Raw genomic sequence first — 19,915 nt, forward strand, 5'->3', positions numbered from 1 at the left:
AGCCATTCAAAAATATCTGGGGACCTGGTGCTATAAATAATTAATTCTCTCCCGATGAATGCTATCAAATAAAATATGACGAGTGAAAAAACATGTGGATGTTCCAAAACCCTCAGGCTTTAATAATTTAACAGTGGGAATGAGCCTGTTTGCCGGCTTCGTCCCTGGAAACTCCACATGAATCCATCATTACCAGTAACTATCAAATCTGCCTTCAAGTAGCACATTACAACATCTACTGGCCGAAGCAGGATTTTTCTCTTTCGCCGTTTCTCTCAGTAGGGACAGAAGTACCCACCCACACCGGTGGCAAAAGTCCCATTTGGATTGCAGGCTGCCTCGCGCTGTCATGTGGAAAGCTTTTTTTAGTTAAACCCCGTTGTTTGTGATCCCTGAGCGGAGAAGGGGAGACGGTGATGAGGTGTTGCTCATTCAGATTCATTCAAGAAGGCCTTGGAGAGCAACAGTCGCTGCTGTGATTACAAAGCAGAGATGCCATCATTTTCACATCATATTAAAGCCGAGGTGAAAACAGAAGAGCCATAATCTTGATTTGGAGTACAGGGTGTGAACTACACGCTTAGCCCCAGCTGGGCTGTTTGAGACCCGAAGGAGAGTTAATAAATAACCTCGTTTAGGAGTGAGACGGGTGATCATCTCTGCCATGCAAACCTTCATCATCTAGTCATCGATGGAGTCGTGGTCTTTCCCTCCAGGGGTAATGAGGAAGTTATTTCCCTCAGTATTTCACTGTAAACACATCTGTAGATGGTAATTTAAAGAATATAATATGCAGTGTAATATGTGCTGGTTATAGGGGCGGGTGATATGACGATATTAGATCGTGAAGGATTACAACGTGAAGACGATCTGTCAAACTGCAGAGATCGTGGGATCGTCTCGGGCACAGTCTATAAATTGTAGTTCTATGCTGATGCACCAGACGTGTTACGTCGTCAACCTGACCGGCCAATCACAGCGAATTACGCGCTTTCTTACCCGCCTACTTGTTTGTGTTTGTAGCCGCATGGAGAGCCGTGGCTGAAAGCCAAACAGAGGAGTTGGTCGCTAAAAAAAGTATGCTGAGAGCCAAACAGCGAGGGGCCCGGCAGCAGCTTGCGTAAGCAGTAGCTGGCGTAAGCAGTAGCTAACGTAAGCAGTAGCTAACGTAAGCAGTAGCTAACGTAAGCAGTAGCTAACGTAAGCAGTAGCTGGCGTAAGCAGTAGCTGGCGTAAGCAGCAGCTGGCGTAAGCAGCAGCTAACGTAAGCAGCAGCTAGCCTAAGCAGCAGCTAACGTAAGCAGTAGCTGGCGTAAGCAGCAGCTGGCGTAAGCAGCAGCTGGCGTAAGCAGCAGCTGGCGTAAGCAGCAGCTGGCGTAAGCAGCAGCTGGCGTAAGCAGCAGCTAACGTAAGCAGTAGCTAGCGTAAGCAGTAGCTAGCGTAAGCAGCAGCTAACGTAAGCAGTAGCTAGCGTAAGCAGCAGCTAACGTAAGCAGTAGCTAGCGTAAGCAGCAGCTAACGTAAGCAGCAGCTAACGTAAGCAGCAGCTAACGTAAGCAGCAGCTGGCGTAAGCAGCAGCTGGCGTAAGCAGCAGCTGGCGTAAGCAGCAGCTAACGTAAGCAGTAGCTAGCGTAAGCAGCAGCTAACGTAAGCAGTAGCTAGCGTAAGCAGCAGCTAACGTAAGCAGCAGCTAACGTAAGCAGCAGCTAACGTAAGCAGCAGCTAGCGTAAGACCAAAACAGAAAACATTAACACAGGCGTATAATAAGCGATAGAAAGAGGTAACAGAAAGTTACCCTTTATCTTGCAAAATATGTGGCACCGTTCAAGAGGGTAGAAAACGTTCAAACGCCTGCTTAAAGTAATTGACCTGCGATACAAGCTGCTAAGCTGAAAATACTTCTCTAACACTGCCACCACACGTCTCTACTCTGAATGCAGAGAAAAGATTGAACGCAAAGTTCAGAAGGTCCAGTTTTTTGCCTTTGAGTGATCTGTGGTCCAGCCGCACTTCAGAGCCTTATTCTTTGGACTAAATTGTCTGTTTTTCATTTTTCAATTTTAGATCGTGATCAAATAGAAATCGTGATTTTATATATTTTTTTTAATGGTGATATGATATTTTTGCCATATCGCCCACCCCGAGCTGGTTATACATCATGAAATCATAAAAAGTTGGGACAGGATGGAAAATGCAAACGAACAGTGAGAAAGATGCATTTACTTTGACTTATGTCACAGAAGATACGTTGTTTTACCCTCATCAACTTCACTTCATTTGAATATTTAGCCATTTTTGCATTTCAGGCTGCAACATTATCCAAAGAAAGTTCGGACAATAAAGATTTTACCACTTTGTAATGTTTCCGTTCCCTCTCACAAGCTTTGAGAACAGCGAGCGGTGAAGCGTTTCAGCAGCTTTTCTGCCAGCCTGTGCAACAGCAAAGTTTTGTTCTCGTCTCCACACCTTCTCCATAAGATGAGTATCGACTTTTAATCATGGGATGACCACCCAACTGACTGAAGAAATAACTCCTCATGCATCTGAAGCGATGTTTGACACAGAGAGGAGGTGTCGCTGTCAGATATCCTGATGTGGACTGAGTGTTAAACTGGATCCACACTCTGACAACTCAAACTCAGTGTAGTAGTACACCTTTTGACAAAGCATAGGTATACTTTTAGGGATTCTTACAAGCACACATATTTAGCAAATTTACAAATGGAGCACTGGCAATTTTACCAATTTTCAAACTTTATTGTGAGCCTGCTATACTTTCGGCTGTGGACCAACAAACCAACCAGAGCTTCCAGAGTGAAGCTGTTTTCTTAAAATGTGTTTAAATCCTTTTTAGAACTTAACCAGACACACATGCACTGCTCTATAAAAAGTAATAGATCAACTCAATTTTACTAACACAATGCTCTGCAACCGTGCAACTTTGTGAACAATGTTATATGAACCAAAGCTATGATGATATCTTGTGAATTGGAGGGAAAACCCACTGTTAGTGTGTTTGTGTCTCTTCTGTCTCGTCTGCTCCAGGCTTTGTGGCTGCTGGCTCCTAATTGCCTTCATGTGTTCCCTATGTGGCTGCTTCTGAAGCCCTCCTTAAGCTCCAGCGTCTCATGGGTTCAGATCGTTATTCATTCATAGTAGGAACATCACAGCTCTTGTTTAAGGGTGCAACAATTAGTCGACAAAAAACGGTAACATACTTAGTCGCCGACGTATTTGATTGTCGGTTACATCATCACACGTCTTTTTCACGCTGTCGAGCTGAACATCATTTTTCGTACCGAGTGAGTCATCTCACTTCCTGCCTATCTCTGCTTAGAGATGAGGTAAATAATAGCGGGAGATGACCTGATAAACACAGTTAAATGGCTGCGGCTGAATTATCGTCCTCTCGTCCAAAAGTGTCCAGGATCTGGGAGCATTTCACCCAGAAAAAATAGATTACCTGCAGGTTTTGTAAAGCCGACCTCACGTATCACGGGAGCAGTCTGTCAGGCACGAACATTTCAAGAGGAAGCAGGTTGAAGCTCTGGGAGACACAGTCTCACCATGGTAAGATGTTTAGCTAGTTAGCATAGCCTGCTAGCTATAAATAAGCGGAGTTGTCTTGGATTTTAACATTAAAGTGCAACATTAAAATTGTATCATTCAGCTTCACAGTCCACAGTAACAACCAGGCTCTATTCTTTTTCACTTTTTCACTTTTTGGTATTGATTTGATGTTGGTGCATTACTCTTAGCACTCTTATTAGCATTTACAGTTAATGTGAAAAGTCAATATGAAATATGGCTTGAATGTATCCTTTTTCCGTTTTAGAGTGTTTTAATTAGTAATTAACCGATTAATCGATTAATCGTTTCAATAATCGATGACTTGTCGACCATCAAAATAGTCGTTAGTTGCAGCCCGACTCTTGTTAATTCAGGTTTCAAGTCGAGAGAAATATATAGTCAAGTCCTTGTGCTATTTGTTTCACAGAAGATCCTTGAGAGAGGAGTTGTGATCCACCATCTTCCATAAACACTGCAGTAAAGGAGCCTCACAACATAGCCATGGACGTCCCAGCCACCCTTTACCACAGTTTCACAACGACGTATCTTCCGCTGCCATTCTGCACCGCCAAGGCTCCCACTACCAGCCAGCTTCTGGAAAGTAATTTAAAGTTTTTCCTTTTCCAGGCCACTGGTCAGTACTTACCTCCAGCCTCAAGAGTCAGTCTCCAATATCCAACCAACCTATTAACCTGCCTATCCCCTCACAGAGCCACAGTCGCCAGAGATCCTTCACTCCAAAGTTGCTCTGTCATATCATGAATCGCTTTCTTTTTACCTACCTGCTCCGTCTCAGCCTCCGTTTGGATCCTGCCAACCTGAGAAGTGTAACACCCACTTTTACAGAGTGCCACAGGGGACTGTTTGGGGTAATTAACGGGACCCTGTGGAGCATGTGACCACTGCAGTGGCTTGAAACAATGTTTTGATGGCTCTGGCACAAGATTTGTTTATCCCCTGCGTGCATGTGTCAGGTGGGTGGTCGTGCACACTCCTGCTAATGGCTTCCAAAAAGTCCATAAAGCACGACTTAGCAGCAGTTCATTCAGGAATTCTAAAATCTGATTTTCAAATCAAAGAAATGAATAAACCTATCAAACTGTATATTACTGCACCTTCCTTCAGGGCCTGTACATCTTACAATAAATACCATTTTATTTATATTTTGGTTTTAGTTCACAGGTTTGCATCCAGCTTTCTCCATATAAGTCGATGTCATTTTACCAAACACAATCAAATGCTCCACGATTAAATGAAGATCAGCTCAAAGTCTTTGTAACGGGCTCAGAATGTTTTCTTCCAGCTAAATTTAGTCTGACCTTGTCCCTCTAATCACATTAAGTCTTCAGGGAGAGACAAGTTCAATTTGACCTGAGCTGTATTCTTAAGCAGCCGCAGAGAGGCAGAGAGGATTATCCATATTTTGTCCTGTGGTGCCTCGTTGTAATGAAATGCTTGAAAAGAAACCAGGCTTATGACCTAAACTGAGAGATGATGGGCGATTATTTGGTTGATACCCATGCATCTTCTTAATTATTTATCTTAATTGTTGCTTTTTAAGGGGATGGTTTAAGGGGATTTGGCCATCAATTCTCTCTTTATATGTGTGAAAATGGATATAGCAGTGGGAAAGTGAAGTGAGTTTCAGCCTGTTGTACTCACACTCCAGTAGCTCTGTGTTGGCTGAATCACAGCCAACTGTCTACATGGCAACAAGGCAGCAGAATTTATTCTGACCACTGAAGTTACATCGTTCCACAGCAGAATATTTATCAGGCTTCACTCAGCCTCTCAAAGTCTGTTCGATGGTCAACATTTTGTCATAAAACACAGTAGTTACTATAACTGTGATTGCATGATTGCAGAAACAGCCCTTTTGGTGTTCCACAGGGCTCAATCTTAGCCCCACTCCTATTCTCAATTTACATAAATGTTATAGCTAAATCGGGGCGGCACGGTCTTCACAGCAAGACGGTTCCAGGTTAGATTCCCGGCTGGGGCCTTTCTGTGTGGAGTCTGCATGTTCGTGTATGCATGGGTTCTGTTCAGTTACTCCGGCTTCCTCCCACCACCCAAAAACATGCATGTTAGGTTCATTGTTGACTCTAAGTTGACTCCTAGGAGTGAGTGTGAGTGTGGATGGTTGTTTGACCTGTCCAGGGTGTACCCTGCCTCTTGCCCAGGTTCCAGGATGAGGAAGTTTAAACCATTTCTTCCCCTGATCATCAGGGGAAATGTGAGATCTCTGGTGGATAAAATGGAGGAGCTTGGAGTCCTAATGAGGACACAGCGGGAATATCAGGTAGAGTTCGAACAACTCTAACAGCTCTCTGCTCAGCTTTAAGACTATCCGGGCAGACAGAGACTGCAGACAGAGCGCTAACAGTAAAGGAGGAGGATCACAGAGCTGGTTAACAACAGATGGTGGAATCCTGGACCTGGCTGCAGGAACAACTCTAACAGCTCTCTGCTCAGCTTTAAGACTATCCGGGCAGACAGAGACTGCAGACAGAGCAGTAACAGTAAAGGAGGAGGATCACAGAGCTGGTTAACAACAGATGGTGGAGTCCTGGACCTGGCTGCAGGAACAGCTCTAACAGCTCTCTGCTCAGCTTTAAGACTATCCGGGCAGACAGAGACTGCAGACAGAGCGCTAACAGTAAAGGAGGAGGATCACAGAGCTGGTTAACAACAGATGGTGGAGTCCTGGACCTGGCTGCAGGAACAACTCTGACAGCTCTCTGCTCAGCTTCAAGACTATCCGGGCAGACAGAGACTGCAGACAGAGCGCTAACAGTAAAGGAGGAGGATCACAGAGCTGGTTAACAACAGATGGTGGAGTCCTGGACCTGGCTGCAGGAACAACTCTGACAGCTCTCTGCTCAGCTTCAAGACTATCCGGGCAGACAGAGACTGCAGACAGAGCAGTAACAGTAAAGGAGGAGGATCACAGAGCTGGTTAACAACAGATGGTGGAATCCTGGACATGTCTCTGCAGCCCAGATGTTGAACTGCTGGCTGTGAGTTTCTGTCCATGTTGTCTGCTGAGAGTTCACCTGAGTTACCTGCTGACGCTGTGTGTGACATCATCAGCTGAGTTGTTGCTAAGCTACAAAAACAACACCCAAATCAATTCATGACATTCATGTTTTTTAACAAAGCCGAGGACACTCGGATCTTCAATATTCTTTCAATCACTGATTTGTTGGATCTGCAAACAGATGCAGCAGCAGTTTGTAACGTTGCTGTTAGAAATGGACAAAATCAATCTGTTCATCAGTGTGTCTGACGGGAACTCTGGTGGTTTATTTCCTTCACCTGGCCAGCATCAAGCAAACCAGTGGTTCTGTTCCTCTGTGCTTCAGTGAAATAAATGCACAGAGGTAAGAACGATTCAGTATACGTTTTCTCACGAAGCAGACTTTTATCGAAACATGAGCAAACATCCGAACTTCGGCTAAAAAACTTGAGTTTTACGTGAAGACAGACGGGGAACCATAAATGAGAAGTCTGGACTGAGACCTGAGATGTACCCGAGAGGAACAAAGTGGTCCAGAAGGAGTTTAAATAGCTGCTGCAGACCCAGGAGTCACTCTGCAGGCAGCAGTGAGTGGTGGATTCCTATATCTGTGCTGGAAGAGCTCTGCCAAGGCAGGAGAAAAGCCAGGATATCTGATTTTAAAGGTCCTTTCACACGGCTTTATGAAGGGGTCACGGGGCTTGTCAGCTCACTTGAGGAATGAGAAATAAAAATGATTTTCTACGGGTGAAAAAGGAGAAAAATAACTTTTTTACATTCTGTGAGTAAAGTTCTGAATTTATCAAAATTGAATCTGTCAAACGTGGAACTAGTGGTGAAAAGTGGAATTTAGATGCATATTCTTTGCTTTAAGTACCAACACTGGCATCTGGAAATGCTCCATTAAATGTACCGATATGGCATTGGAATAAATGAAAATCAAGCATCAGTGAGCTATGAAGTTTTATTTCTAATTGGTGATAGAAAATTTGTTGGAGAATCTCAGCTTGCAGAGATTCAGACGTCTGCCATCGGGTCCACTTGGTGATTTTCTGCTCAAGCTCCAAACCAAACCTTCAAGCAGAGCACTGGATTATTCTTTAATGGTGTCATTTTTCCAAGAAATAATGACAATGAATGAAGGCAGCTTTCATGTAATGTGTTTAAAGGCGGGAGCAGAGGGACTGTCATCAGCTGAAGGCTTTAGGGGAACAGTTTCCCCTTTTCTGTAGTTCTGTGACCACAGCCCTGTTGCCATGTCAGAGTCAGGAGAGTCACTTCATGGGATGGTTAAATAAACTGTTCAGTTGTGGAATTAAGATCACGAAAGTCTGCACTTGTAAAAACCCTCTTTGTCCATCAGAGCTTCTGCATCAACATGTGTTGCATCTACTTCTGTCTGGTTAGTTTCATTTAGCTCCAACTCACAGCAACAGGCATCTCAGAGCACTTTCAACAGAATGAAAACAAGTCCAGAAATACATTCCAATTCACTCCAATTCAATCAGATCAATTCCATACAGTCACTTAATCTAAATACAAATCCATTTAATACAGAACAATTTAATTAAATGATTCAATACAGAATCTAAACAAACCCATTCAATCTAATTCAGTCGCATTCAAATCCAGTAAAATAAAGACGTTTCCAGTGGATTCAACGTCATTATTTTAACTCTAATACAGTTCAATCCAATTTAATGAAACACGATGCAGTTTAACCAATTAAATCCTTTTATTTCCAGTTACATAGAAATGAGGACAAGATTTAGCAGAAATAGAATGAGGAGAGAATTATTTTCATAGGTTCACTTTTAAGGTTGTCAGGAGATTGTTCCACAGAAAGTAATTCCTTTGGAATAAATGGCTGTTTCAGCCTGAAGTTTCTGGAAAACAAGATGGAGGACATTATACATTAGACTCCCAGTAGATCCACAGCCATGAAGCATCCTCACTGCACCGGTGAGAGCATCATCAGTCAGAAAACATGCAAAGGAAACCTTTTTTATGCATTTAAGTGCTTCAACTGTGATTCGATTTGTAAAGTAAATCTTTCCAGATATTATAGCTGTTGTGTATGTGCTTTCAGAAAATGGAGGTTTGCATTTGCTCGTATTAATAAAGGGAAGCCTTTCCATCTTTTTAAGGGCCAAACAGAGATGTGGTGCACTGCAGTGTGTGAACATCAAATGGTTGGAATAAAAGGCGGGCAGAAATTGCATTAGAGATTGTTTGTGAGGATTTGCCAGATGGCTGCCAGTAAAACTGCAGAATTCAGCGATGGTGCACAATGCTGTTGACCAAGCTCTGGGGAGAAGACGAGAAGAAAGTCCCTCACTTCAAAGACTAAAAACTAAAACCAAATCATCTTCGTTTCTCAAGCTCGCACAAACACAGCACATCACCCCGAAGCATGCAGGCATTAAAGGAGGCTGTAACAACGCTGAAGGGTCACCTTTTAACCCGACCATGTTTGGCACACTTGAGCTGAAGGAAAAGAGAACAGAAAATGCCTTATCAATATTTATCAGGGGCCTGAACATGAAAGCATCATCAGGTGGTTTTCAGAGCTGAGGCCGAGCTGCAACAACACTTGTTCGTCCTCAGAAAAGAAGTCACAAGGAGGGGAAGGAAAAGGTTTCGCAGCAGACGACCCTGCAGCGAAATCATGCTGGAGGACCGAACTCACTGACTGGTGCACTTGAAAAAACACTCGGCTCTGATGAACTGAGGAGCTCTGCGCAGTTGTGAGGGGTCAGAGGTAGAGACGCCTGACTGAGCTGCAGACATTTCCTCTGCATTTGTCTGAAAAAGAGTTTTAGTTCCAGGGAAAGAGTCTATGGACATGACAAAGCCAATTCTGCTCCAGCCACGGTCCCCGACACAAAAACACACTCTGGAGGCGATCCGGGAAACTTTGGGCAACCAGTCAAGTTAACGCCAACGTAAAATGTTTGAGTGTCAGGGACCAGAGCTTTTGTTCCATTTATTTCCAATAAATCCTCATGTCTCGCTCTAAATCCTGACTATAAATACAAGAAGTAAATACTTCATTTATAGCAACACCGGAGAAGTTTGTGAACCCTAAAACTACGTTCTTTTGACTTGCTTTGAAGCATGTTGATCTTTATTTTGCACATTCCCTCTCCTGAAACTGCACATGGGAGCTGAGATACAGCAGTTCACAACTCTGGGTTCCAGCCCTGCAGCACACTGCTTTGCTTTTATGCTCACTTGACATTTTTGGGGTCTTTTGATGGACTTTATGGCCTGTTTAGCTTGAAAACAAATTCATGTGTATGTCTGTGCATGTGCAGGGTTCCCTTTGTGATTTTTTTTCATTTTTATGACGGCGGTATTACATCCCACAGCTGTAGAAGGAACCAGGGAGGAACATCTGGAGCTCCAAAAGTTCATCGCTGCAGCACAGCTCATTCACTCCGATAAGAACGTCCATCTTACTCAAAGTCGTCGTCCATGTCGTCAAAATCTGATAAATATCCTGCCATGTTGCACAAAACTATCAGCAGCAAACTCTGTGTGAAGTTAGCCGACTGTCACAGAGCACGGAGTGAATAAACTGTGCTGCAGGGGGGCGTGTGGATGAAGTGGTCCCAGTAGAGTGCCTGTGTAGAAATCCCTCCGTTAGCTCTCCTATAGCTGCAAGTAGCCACATAACAGCAGCTATGAGCTAACAGAGCTATAGCACACGTTCATTCATTCATTCTTCTTTAAGTATTGGTGAAATAAAGACAGATAATGCCTTATTTAGAGGCTGCATCCTCTAAGCCCCGTTCACTCCGTTATATGGATCTCCAGTTATCTAAATATCTTCTGAAGGACGCCGACTTTCACCAAACTGTCTCTCGGTGAGCAGATGAACGTATTTCATGCCAGAAATAAGATCCAGGTTTAAAAATACCGGAGTTCCCCTTTAAACTGCGATGAAATGTTTCTGTTTGAGTTGTTTTAGATGGTGAAAGATTCTCTCTTTGGGTGACTCCATTCTGAGAAACACCAGGAAACTGGTCCTTTGACCTGCTGCTCCAGATAACTTCTGATGGAGCCTCATTGCCGCACATGTGCATCAGAATTAGATGCAAAAGCTACATTTGTTTTTGAAGGTAAATTAAAATCTTTTTCCCATCCTATCTGCACACGTTAGACACATGGAAACATATTTCTTCCCACACCTTTCTGTGCTTTAAGTCACTGAGATTAACCTGCAAGTTGCACTTTAAGGTTCGGAGACGCTTGTTTGACAGTTTCTTTCATTTCGAAGACAGCTTTAACCTTACAGAGGATGTCTAGACAGCGAGACAAACTAAAGATCAATGCTCACCGAGTCAGATTTGCCAGAGGTGTAAACTGAGCTGTGTTTGTCTGTGAGATGGCCCTGTAGCGACTGGTGACCTGTCCTGGGCTTCCCTGGCATGACAAGAAAGGCTACGGCCTGAGAGAGGCTGAGCACCAAAAACTAATGGATGGATGAACTGCTCGCGGCAATTAGTCTGTCACTTGTAGGTCAATTCATCGCATCCGGAGATTTTTTAACACCACAGGAACCGAGGCAGAAATACAGCTGTCATACTTCACTGCTACTGTGTGTACAGTTTACCGTGTCTGCACTATTTCAAGCACTTCCCGTGCAATTTCATATGGTGTCGCGCTAAAAGATGGATAGATGGATACTTTATTGATCCCAAAGGAAATTCCAGCATCCAGCAGCAAAAAAGTGATTTAACATACAATCAACATACATTAGGAACTATACAAATCTGTTAAAAAACTAAGACGTAACTGTAGAAATAAAATGTTTTGTACAGCTATATATATATAAAGCTCTGAATGGTCAAGGACCAAAATACATCAGTGACCTCCTGACCCACTATGAACCTCCCAGACCCCTCAGGTCATCTGGATCCGGTTCTTTATCAGTTCCCAGAGTCAGAACCAGACCTGGAGAAGCTGCATTCAGCTTCTATGCTCCACATGTCTGGAACAAACTCCCAGAAAGCCTCAGATCAGCTGAAACTCTCAGTATTTAAGTCCAGGTTGAAGAAACGTCTATTTTCAGCTGCATTTGAATAAGCTTGAGTTTCAAAACGGAATCATGTTTTAACTCCTGATTTTATCTTTCATATATATCATTTTTTCTGATTTTATCTATTGTTCTTATTTCTTTCTTTTGTTTAAATTTTAAATCATGCTTTTTATTTCTTCTGTTTTAATGTCTCTGTAAAGCACTTTGAATCACCTTGTTGTTGAATTGTTCTGTACAAATAAACTTGCCTTGCCTATAAACTATTTGAAAATATAAAGTGACCGTAGCAGAAGCAGCATCACAGAGAGCTGTTGCACAGCCTGATGGCCGGAGGGACAGAAGAGGTTTTGAGTTGAGCAGGATGCAGACAGCAGTCTGCTCTGAACACACTCATCTTCCTGGTGAAGGTAAAAGAAAGCAATGAGCAGCGGGATTCAGAGGCGTCTGTCACAAATAACAGAACTGCAAGAGACGCGTTAACTTATCAGGAACCCAGTCTGGAAATCATCAGCTGCAGATGAGGTTTGGCTGAATGTTGCTACTCTCACGTATTTTAACACATTTTAGCTGCATTGTCCATCGATGTGAAACACCAACGAATTAGTTTTCTGTTGCAATGTTTAAATGTTTTCTCATTTCTGGTTATTTTCCCAGTCAAGGTGTAAAAACTGTACCTCAGCAGAACAAACTGCCCACGCTGTGCACATGCACCGTCCACCAGGCCGACGTTTTTCAAGTGGTTTTCGCACCCCTGCAGAGGTGTTGATATGGAGACGTTATTATCCATGGTGCTGTGCTGTGGTCGGCTCTAACAGACGGAAAAAACACTGAAATGAGTTGGTACATTTTAAAAAAAGCTTCCACGAGGTGTTTTCAGAGTCTGAAAGTCAGTGATGACAGCTGAGGATTCGGCTGCTGTGATTGGTCAGCAGCTTTTCATGGTGGGGAGAAGGTGAAACCATGAATTAATTCTGTTTTATAGGATTCTTCAAATAAACAGGTGGCCCTCTGTAGACGGCGTGTTGGATCGACTGAGCGTGTGCAACACCTCCTGTTCCTGTTTTTCTTTTTTAAGTGTACCTGGTGAAGTATTTCTGAGTCAGTGCAGTGGAGAACCAGGGAGGGGGGGCTGACAGATGCTGCTCATAAAACCTGGTTCACGCTGAGATTTATTCGGCTTCGCCAGATGAAAGTTGACCAATGTGACATCTTTTATTTGGATATGAAAGGAAGTCCAAACAGCAGCTCTGTGGGCAAAGATGAGCTCATTTCTAACAGTTTCTCCCTGCAGCTTCTGTTGTTACAGCCTGATGTGAACGGGACCCAAACAAGAAAAACCTTACTCACAGAATTCAAAGAAGGAAACTAATCTGCTCGTCTGTATTATGTTTCCCCTCCTTCAGACCAGGCTGCATCAACAAGGACACGATGTGAAAGGAAACAGCAGATAGAGACTGCAGCTCCCAGGCGAGAATCAAACCGGTGGCCATAACAAGCGTTGATCTACTACGATTCAGCAAGTTTTACAATCAGACAGCCTCCACACGGGAAATGTGATGTCATAGCCACGCTCATCAGATGAATGGGATGTTGAACATGTACAACACAAACCCAGAAACGTTTCACAGCAGTTAGAGCAAACTTGTGGATTGTTAATGCGTCACTTTGCATCAGTTTTTCCACGGAGCAACACGTTAACTTTATTGGTACAAAGTCTAAAATATTGCAGGTTCACAATAAATTTGCACAGTTATTATATTTTTATGACTTCTTTGTCTTTATAACTACCAACATCCAGCTGACATGTTGGATGTGACGCCACATAAAACACGTCCAAACCAGTGTTTGTTGTTGGATTTTACAGGCTGGAGATGTTACAGATGGGAAAATTCCCTCTTCTATTCCTTTGCATTAGCAGCAATCAGTTAGTTTTCCCTGGTTCTCCAAACAGAGGAAGCGCTGATGGCTGGTTATCTCACACAGATATCATCTCACAACATTAAAATGGATCAAGTGTGATATTTGGAATGAGCATCAACGAATGGAGTGAAAGAAAAAAAAAGAAAATGGTGTGAAAATGAGTTTTAAAAACAGTCTTAGGCAGATGCAGCAAACATCCAGTTTTAATAATCACTGCCACCATCAACAAAACATATCTCAGCGAGGAGATTCATAATGTTCAGGCTGTCAGGGAGTTTATCTGTGGAGTATACGCTCAGGCTGAGCTAGACTCTTTAGAAAACTTCCACAATCATGCCGATAGGTGGTGAACACACACACACACACACACACACACGGCAGCATATCCCCATGTTTTCAGCCAAGCCAACTGCTGCACCTCTCCTCTAATGTAAAATCCACTGAAGCATAATTGAAAATGACTTTGGAGAATAGCCACATTGAGAAAGGAAGATATTACGGTTGCAGGTGTTTCTGCGGGAGAGCGCGAGGTTGTGGACGCGCACGAGGGCGGAGGACGGTGAAGCGAGGAAGAAATAATGGCACCTCAAAAGACTGAGCACTGTACACCAAAGTCTGCCCTCCTTTCAGTACATTAGGAAACGGGTCCATAGCTGTCTGAGTGTGTGTGTGTGTTCATGAATTTCTGTGTTAGTGGGCGATGGTGAAAGGAAATACAAAAGCAAGCCATGTGTGACACAAACAGAAGACAAAATGAGCCGCCAACTGCAGCAGAATCCAAGCTGCAGCTAATAAAAAGCAAAGATCCTGCAGCATGGAGCGCGTGTGGTGGCTGAAAACAGCAGCAAACCAGGATGGGTGGCAGTTAAAGTAACAACTCTAATTAAAGGTCTTACCAAATATAGCCTTGACTGCATCGTTGCACCGCAATATGTTTGACAAATGGAGATACCTCAGCCGGAGCCGGCGTGGGACAGAAGTGCTGACATTCCCAGATCGTGCTCGGTGACAACATTTGTTGTGCATCAACCCTCACAACTCGTGTTCTCCACTCAACCATGACAGTGGACAGGCATCTTTGCTGCATCCCCTCCCCTGCTGGCAGGAACGCTTTCTCCAAAACACCCATTTAGAAAAGAGATGAAACTTTTAAAAGTTCCTGCCAGACTTCCTGGTTTTTTTTCACGAGGTAAAAAAGGCTTTTTTTTTTGTATAAATCTGCTTTCAACGTCTACCCTGTTAGTCTGTAGCATCTCACAACTGAGGTTACCTCACCCATTTCCTCCTTTCTGCCCTCTGAGGTGAACCAACAAGCAGGTTCCCTCACAGCAGATCTCAGATATACAGTCCGGTATTTGGAGGGAGAGACTTTATGGAAAAAGAACCACCAAAAATGACTTCTATTCATTATTCATGGAGGGAAGAGGCCCGGAGCGGCAGCAGTTCAATGGCTAAATAATAACAGAGTGCATTGTTAGCCAGTGGTTGCACAACATAGTGACCAGTATCTTTGAGTATGTGCTTCAGCAAGGTCCCTGGAGTGTTGTGAGTGATGATAACTGACAAGCAGGGGTCAGCTCGAAGGGAAAGTCTGTGCTGAAAGGAGGGCTGTGAGTGGAGGAGCTTTCTGCTGGAGGACGCCTCCGAATGCTGGAAGATGAAAAATGTGCACTTTCTTCACATAAAGAATGCCAAACAAACAGCTGAGGACAGTTTGTTGTGTTAAAATGATGTGTTTTATATATTTATCTGGTAAACACGGGGAAAGGGACCGAATTAAGAAGCAGGGGTGTTTATGCCCTCTGAAGCCAGCTGCTGATGTGGCCACTGATAAGCCAGCGCTGATTACTGAGGCCTGTGGTGGGAGATAGTGAGGCGGATACTCATTTGACCAAGGTGGCAGCTGATGGTCCCAATCTTATTGTTGTCAATCCATCTCAAGGACTCTAATAACAGCACAATCTCCACATAAACATGGACCATTACATACCTGCTCTGCAGACGAACAGGCTCCATTAACCCATTCATATCACCATAAAAAACATCATTATGGCCACAAAATGAAGCTTGGAGGAAATAATGGGGATCGGTCTCACCTGAGTTTAACTGTGGGACTCGAGCTTGAGCCTCACAATGTAAAAACACGTGTCTCACTTCCTCGTTCCAAGGATTTTAGTGTTTGTAATGTTTTAGAACTCTTTTCTGCCAGATGCTGAATCCTCAGAAGGTTTGATTTTAGTGAAACGACTCGGTTAAGGTCAGGAACAAAAACAGCCTTTTAAGGGCAAGTAAAGTGATGAATGAGCTTTTAGTCAGCCTGTAATATGATAAAACACAGAGGTGAGAAGATCTCGGACTCAAGGACAACATGACACATGAGTTTAGACATTAATCTCTTTCTTTAAAAACTACTTTTAGGGAGCATAAAAATGGGGATAGTTGTTTTTAATTATTTAGGGAGGTGGGGATGACTGTTGTTCATTAAAAGGTAAAATATTCCACCCAACAATCAATGCAACATTTCTTCAATCATTCAATTAAAGTCGAAAGTAAAGAGTACAAAACCTGAGCCACCATCCAGAAAACCTTTAAAAATAATAACAACTGGGACTTTTCTCTGAGCTGAGCCTCCTGCTGTTTCTGTAGGGAGATAGTTTGACTAAGACCGGGTTCAGGAACGCTTCCACACATCAAGTCTGTGTTGATTTTACGGCATTTACAACCAACTTAAAGATCTGTCTTTAAGAGTTACTCTGAAACTATAGAAGACACAAAGCTGGAGTTTTCAAACCGATGTAACGAGTTCTGAAGCTGAGGGAAAGAGAAACTTTTCTTCCGTTTTGATATGTGTTCCACAACTTCAGGAACCGCTGCAAATCCTTTTCCAGTGTGATGGATGAGGGCTGCAAACAGACTTTTGATTTATATGTGCCATAACTCCTTTAGAAATATGCTCATCATGCACTGTGCATGCAGAATGCAATATTAAATCATGCCCTCCTTTTCTGTCAGCGCAGGAGTCGCTTGGCGGGGATGAGCGAATCAGAAGTGCACAGCAGAACGCCAGCTGTTTGTCTGGCGGAAAACAGGCAAAGTGGAATTTTTAAATGCCAGGTAGGGATGCCAGAAGCCTGACCCCACGCCTTTGTTTGCTCATCTGCTCATTTATGTCGCAGCACAGGGGTGAATATGCATTTTGTTAAAATTCTAAAGAGGTGTTTCTTCCTGGAAGGTGAAGGAAAAGCTATTCATCACAGCTCTGCTGTGCCCAGATCTGATACCTTTCTTCTCTCCAACAAGCAACTCCGGAGCCAATTACGTGGAACAAATAACTCAGACATGAGAAAGTCTGGAAGTAAGAAGAAGGATGGGAAACTGTCGAATAAAGTTTCCTCCAACCTTCAGGAAACTCCCCACTTTTGCTGTTTCTCACATTCAGCAGTCCTGGCGGCATCTCTCAGCGCTGGCAGGCACCCATCCATAATCTCAGCAGATCTGAGCCTGTGGCCTCAGCGCTAACAGCATAACTGGCCCCTGTACAAGCATCCAGCGGCTGTATGAGGCAAAGCCTGTACCTGCCTGCAGCCCCCAGCCAGCAGCCCCTGTGCACGCCACACCTGACCGCAGGTGACTGACGTCACGGCCGACTTTACTCAACATTAGACAAGACAAAACCTGGACTGATGCATGTGGATTACAAATCAAAAAGCTTTTGAAGACTGAGGAATTAAATTGCGACACCCAGGTCGCTGATGAGACTTTAAATTGATTAACGCAAACAAAAACATGGAAACAGAGAGACGTGCCCTTGATTCACCGCGGTACAGAACTCCCCATCGCCTCCGGAGAAAAGCCTCGTGAGGAAATTCACAGTTTGTTGTTATGACAGGAAGCAAATGAGTGTGTCCTCCGGGATATGAGCAAAAGGCCTGAGAGTGTGTAATTAAAAGGTAAGAATTTAAATATTGTGTGAGGGGATCAGAATAAATGACCTCTGAAGTAACAGCAATGCTGATTTATGTGGTAACTCCCCGGTAAAGTGAGCTGTGTGATTCACATTAAATTAGTTTCAAAGCAGCACAAGAGTCTGTTCTGTGCTAAAAGGATACAAATCATCCGCAGTTTATTTCTAACGACCGCTTCTGTTTGGCTGAATTCAGTCATCAGCTGTAACTCTTCTCCAAATGCAGAAAAAGCTGAAGTAAATGGGAACAGAGAGTAGAATCCAAGACAACATTCCACCTTAAAAACGCCCTTCAGGAGCTTTCGAAAGTGTAAAAAGTAAAGATGACAACGCAACTAAATGAATTTTTTGGACAGCTAGAAGCTTAAAGGTTACAATTAGATACTTAAACTGAGCAGCGATAAAAACTTACTTGGCTCCAGGATCATGCCTACCTTGAGCTTTTTAAATGAGTCTTATGACCCGATGGCACTGATGTTTAATCATTCTGAATGGACCCGCTCCCCCCCTGTGGTAAATGTCTCACTTTTACTTCTGATTTATTATAAAACGTAATTATCTCAAACTGTAATGCATCATCATCACCATTACTATACTTCTACTACTGCTCTCTAACTTCAAATTAATGTCACACTAATACAATAAACAGAACTCAAAGCCTTTTTACATCCGGTTATTCTTCTGATGAGTGCATTTGAGTGATTGAGGCTCGCACAATACTGAATAATGCCAGAAGGAAAGCACAGAAGTTCTGTCGGTTTGCTGCTCTGCAGCGTTCAGCTGTGTGTTAATTTTAATGTTTCTGTATTTATCAGACGCTTTTATCCAAAGTGACTTACAAATGAAGATATAACAAGCTATATAAAAAGCTAACAATAGCTAGCTAATAGCAATAGCAAAAGCTAACAATAAACTACATAGAAACACGATGCCAAGGAGGAAAGACACCAGCAATGATCTTAGAGCAGCAGCTGCTGCTGCCCATCAGTCTGGGAAGGGTTATAAGAGGGACTGATTATCCTTTGTTGAATGCCTCAGGATCCCCAGAAGGAGCCTGAGAGTGTTACTGGGGTGGGGGAGGTGTTGGCTTCCTCCCTGGACCTGGTGCCTCTGAAACCCAACCTGAGATAATGGATGGAAATGGTCTGTTACTGCAGTGAGGTGCTGTGGATGCGCCTCAGTTAGACTCCGCCCCCTGCCCAGGTGCAGCATGTCAGGCCTCATCTGACCCAGTCTGGCTGGCCTGTTGGCTTGGTTCGCTTTTAGGGGTTTTGTCTTAATTTGTACCTTTTTGATGTGTTGATTTACTTTGGCCAGCTTTTCTTGTCATGTTGTTGGTTTTTGTTTGCTCTGTTGAATTGTATCAACACTTATTCTTTGCATTTTAGGAAGTGTCTTTTGTTTCAGTGTGGACTGGGTGTCTCTAAGAGGGAGGCTCGGCACCGTGTTGCATGTTGTGTGTTTGTTGTGTGTCTGTTGTGTTGTAGTCTGCCTTCCACTGAGGCCTCAGCCCACTGATTTTAGTCTTTTGTCATAATTCTAAGTACTTTGTGTTGTTGTTGGTAATGATTTAGTTGATGTTTATCTTAATAAAATGATTTAGTTGATTTTTATCTTTATAAAATGATTTAGTTGATGTTTATCTTAATAAAATGGTTTAGTTGATGTTTATTTTAATAAAATGATTTAGTTGATGTTTATCTTAATAAAATGATTTAGTTGATTTTTATCTTAATAAAATTATTTAGTTGATGTTTATCTTAATAAAATTATTTAGTTGATGTTTATCTTAATAAAATGGTTTAGTTGATGTTTATCTTAATAAAATGGTTTAGTTGAAGTTTATCTTAATAAAATGGTTTAGTTGAAGTTTATCTTAATAAAATGATTTAGTTGATGTTTATCTTTATAAAATGATTTAGTTGATGTTTATCTTAATAAAATGATTTAGTTGATGTTTATCTTTATAAAATGATTTAGTTGATGTTTATCTTAATAAAATGATTTAGTTGATGTTTATCTTTATAAAATGATTTAGTTGATGTTTATCTTAATAAAATGATTTAGTTGATGTTTATCTTAATAAAATGATTTAGTTGATGTTTATCTTAATAAAATGATTTAGTTGATGTTTATCTTTATAAAATGATTTAGTTGATGTTTATCTTAATAAAATGATTTAGTTGATGTTTATCTTTATAAAATGATTTAGTTGATGTTTATCTTAATAAAATAATTTAGTTGATGTTTATCTTAATAAAATAATTTAGTTGATGTTTATCTTAATAAAATGATTTAGTTGATGTTTATCTTAATAAAATGGTTTAGTTGATGTTTATCTTAATAAAATGATTTAGTTGATGTTTATCTTAATAAAATGATTTAATTGAAGTTTA

General features: G+C 42.3%; 1 protein-coding gene across 1 annotated transcript in view; it reads right to left on the bottom strand.

Moving 5' to 3' along the window:
* Positions 1–19,915, bottom strand: part of sorcs3a (sortilin related VPS10 domain containing receptor 3a) — a 221,942-nt gene that overhangs the window by 103,309 nt on the left and 98,718 nt on the right. The window lies entirely within an intron of this gene.

Source organism: Leuresthes tenuis, unplaced genomic scaffold (assembly GCF_036924035.1).
Source record: "Leuresthes tenuis unplaced genomic scaffold, fLeuTen1.0.hap1 SCAF_4, whole genome shotgun sequence".
Lineage (NCBI taxonomy): Eukaryota > Metazoa > Chordata > Actinopteri > Atheriniformes > Atherinopsidae > Leuresthes > Leuresthes tenuis.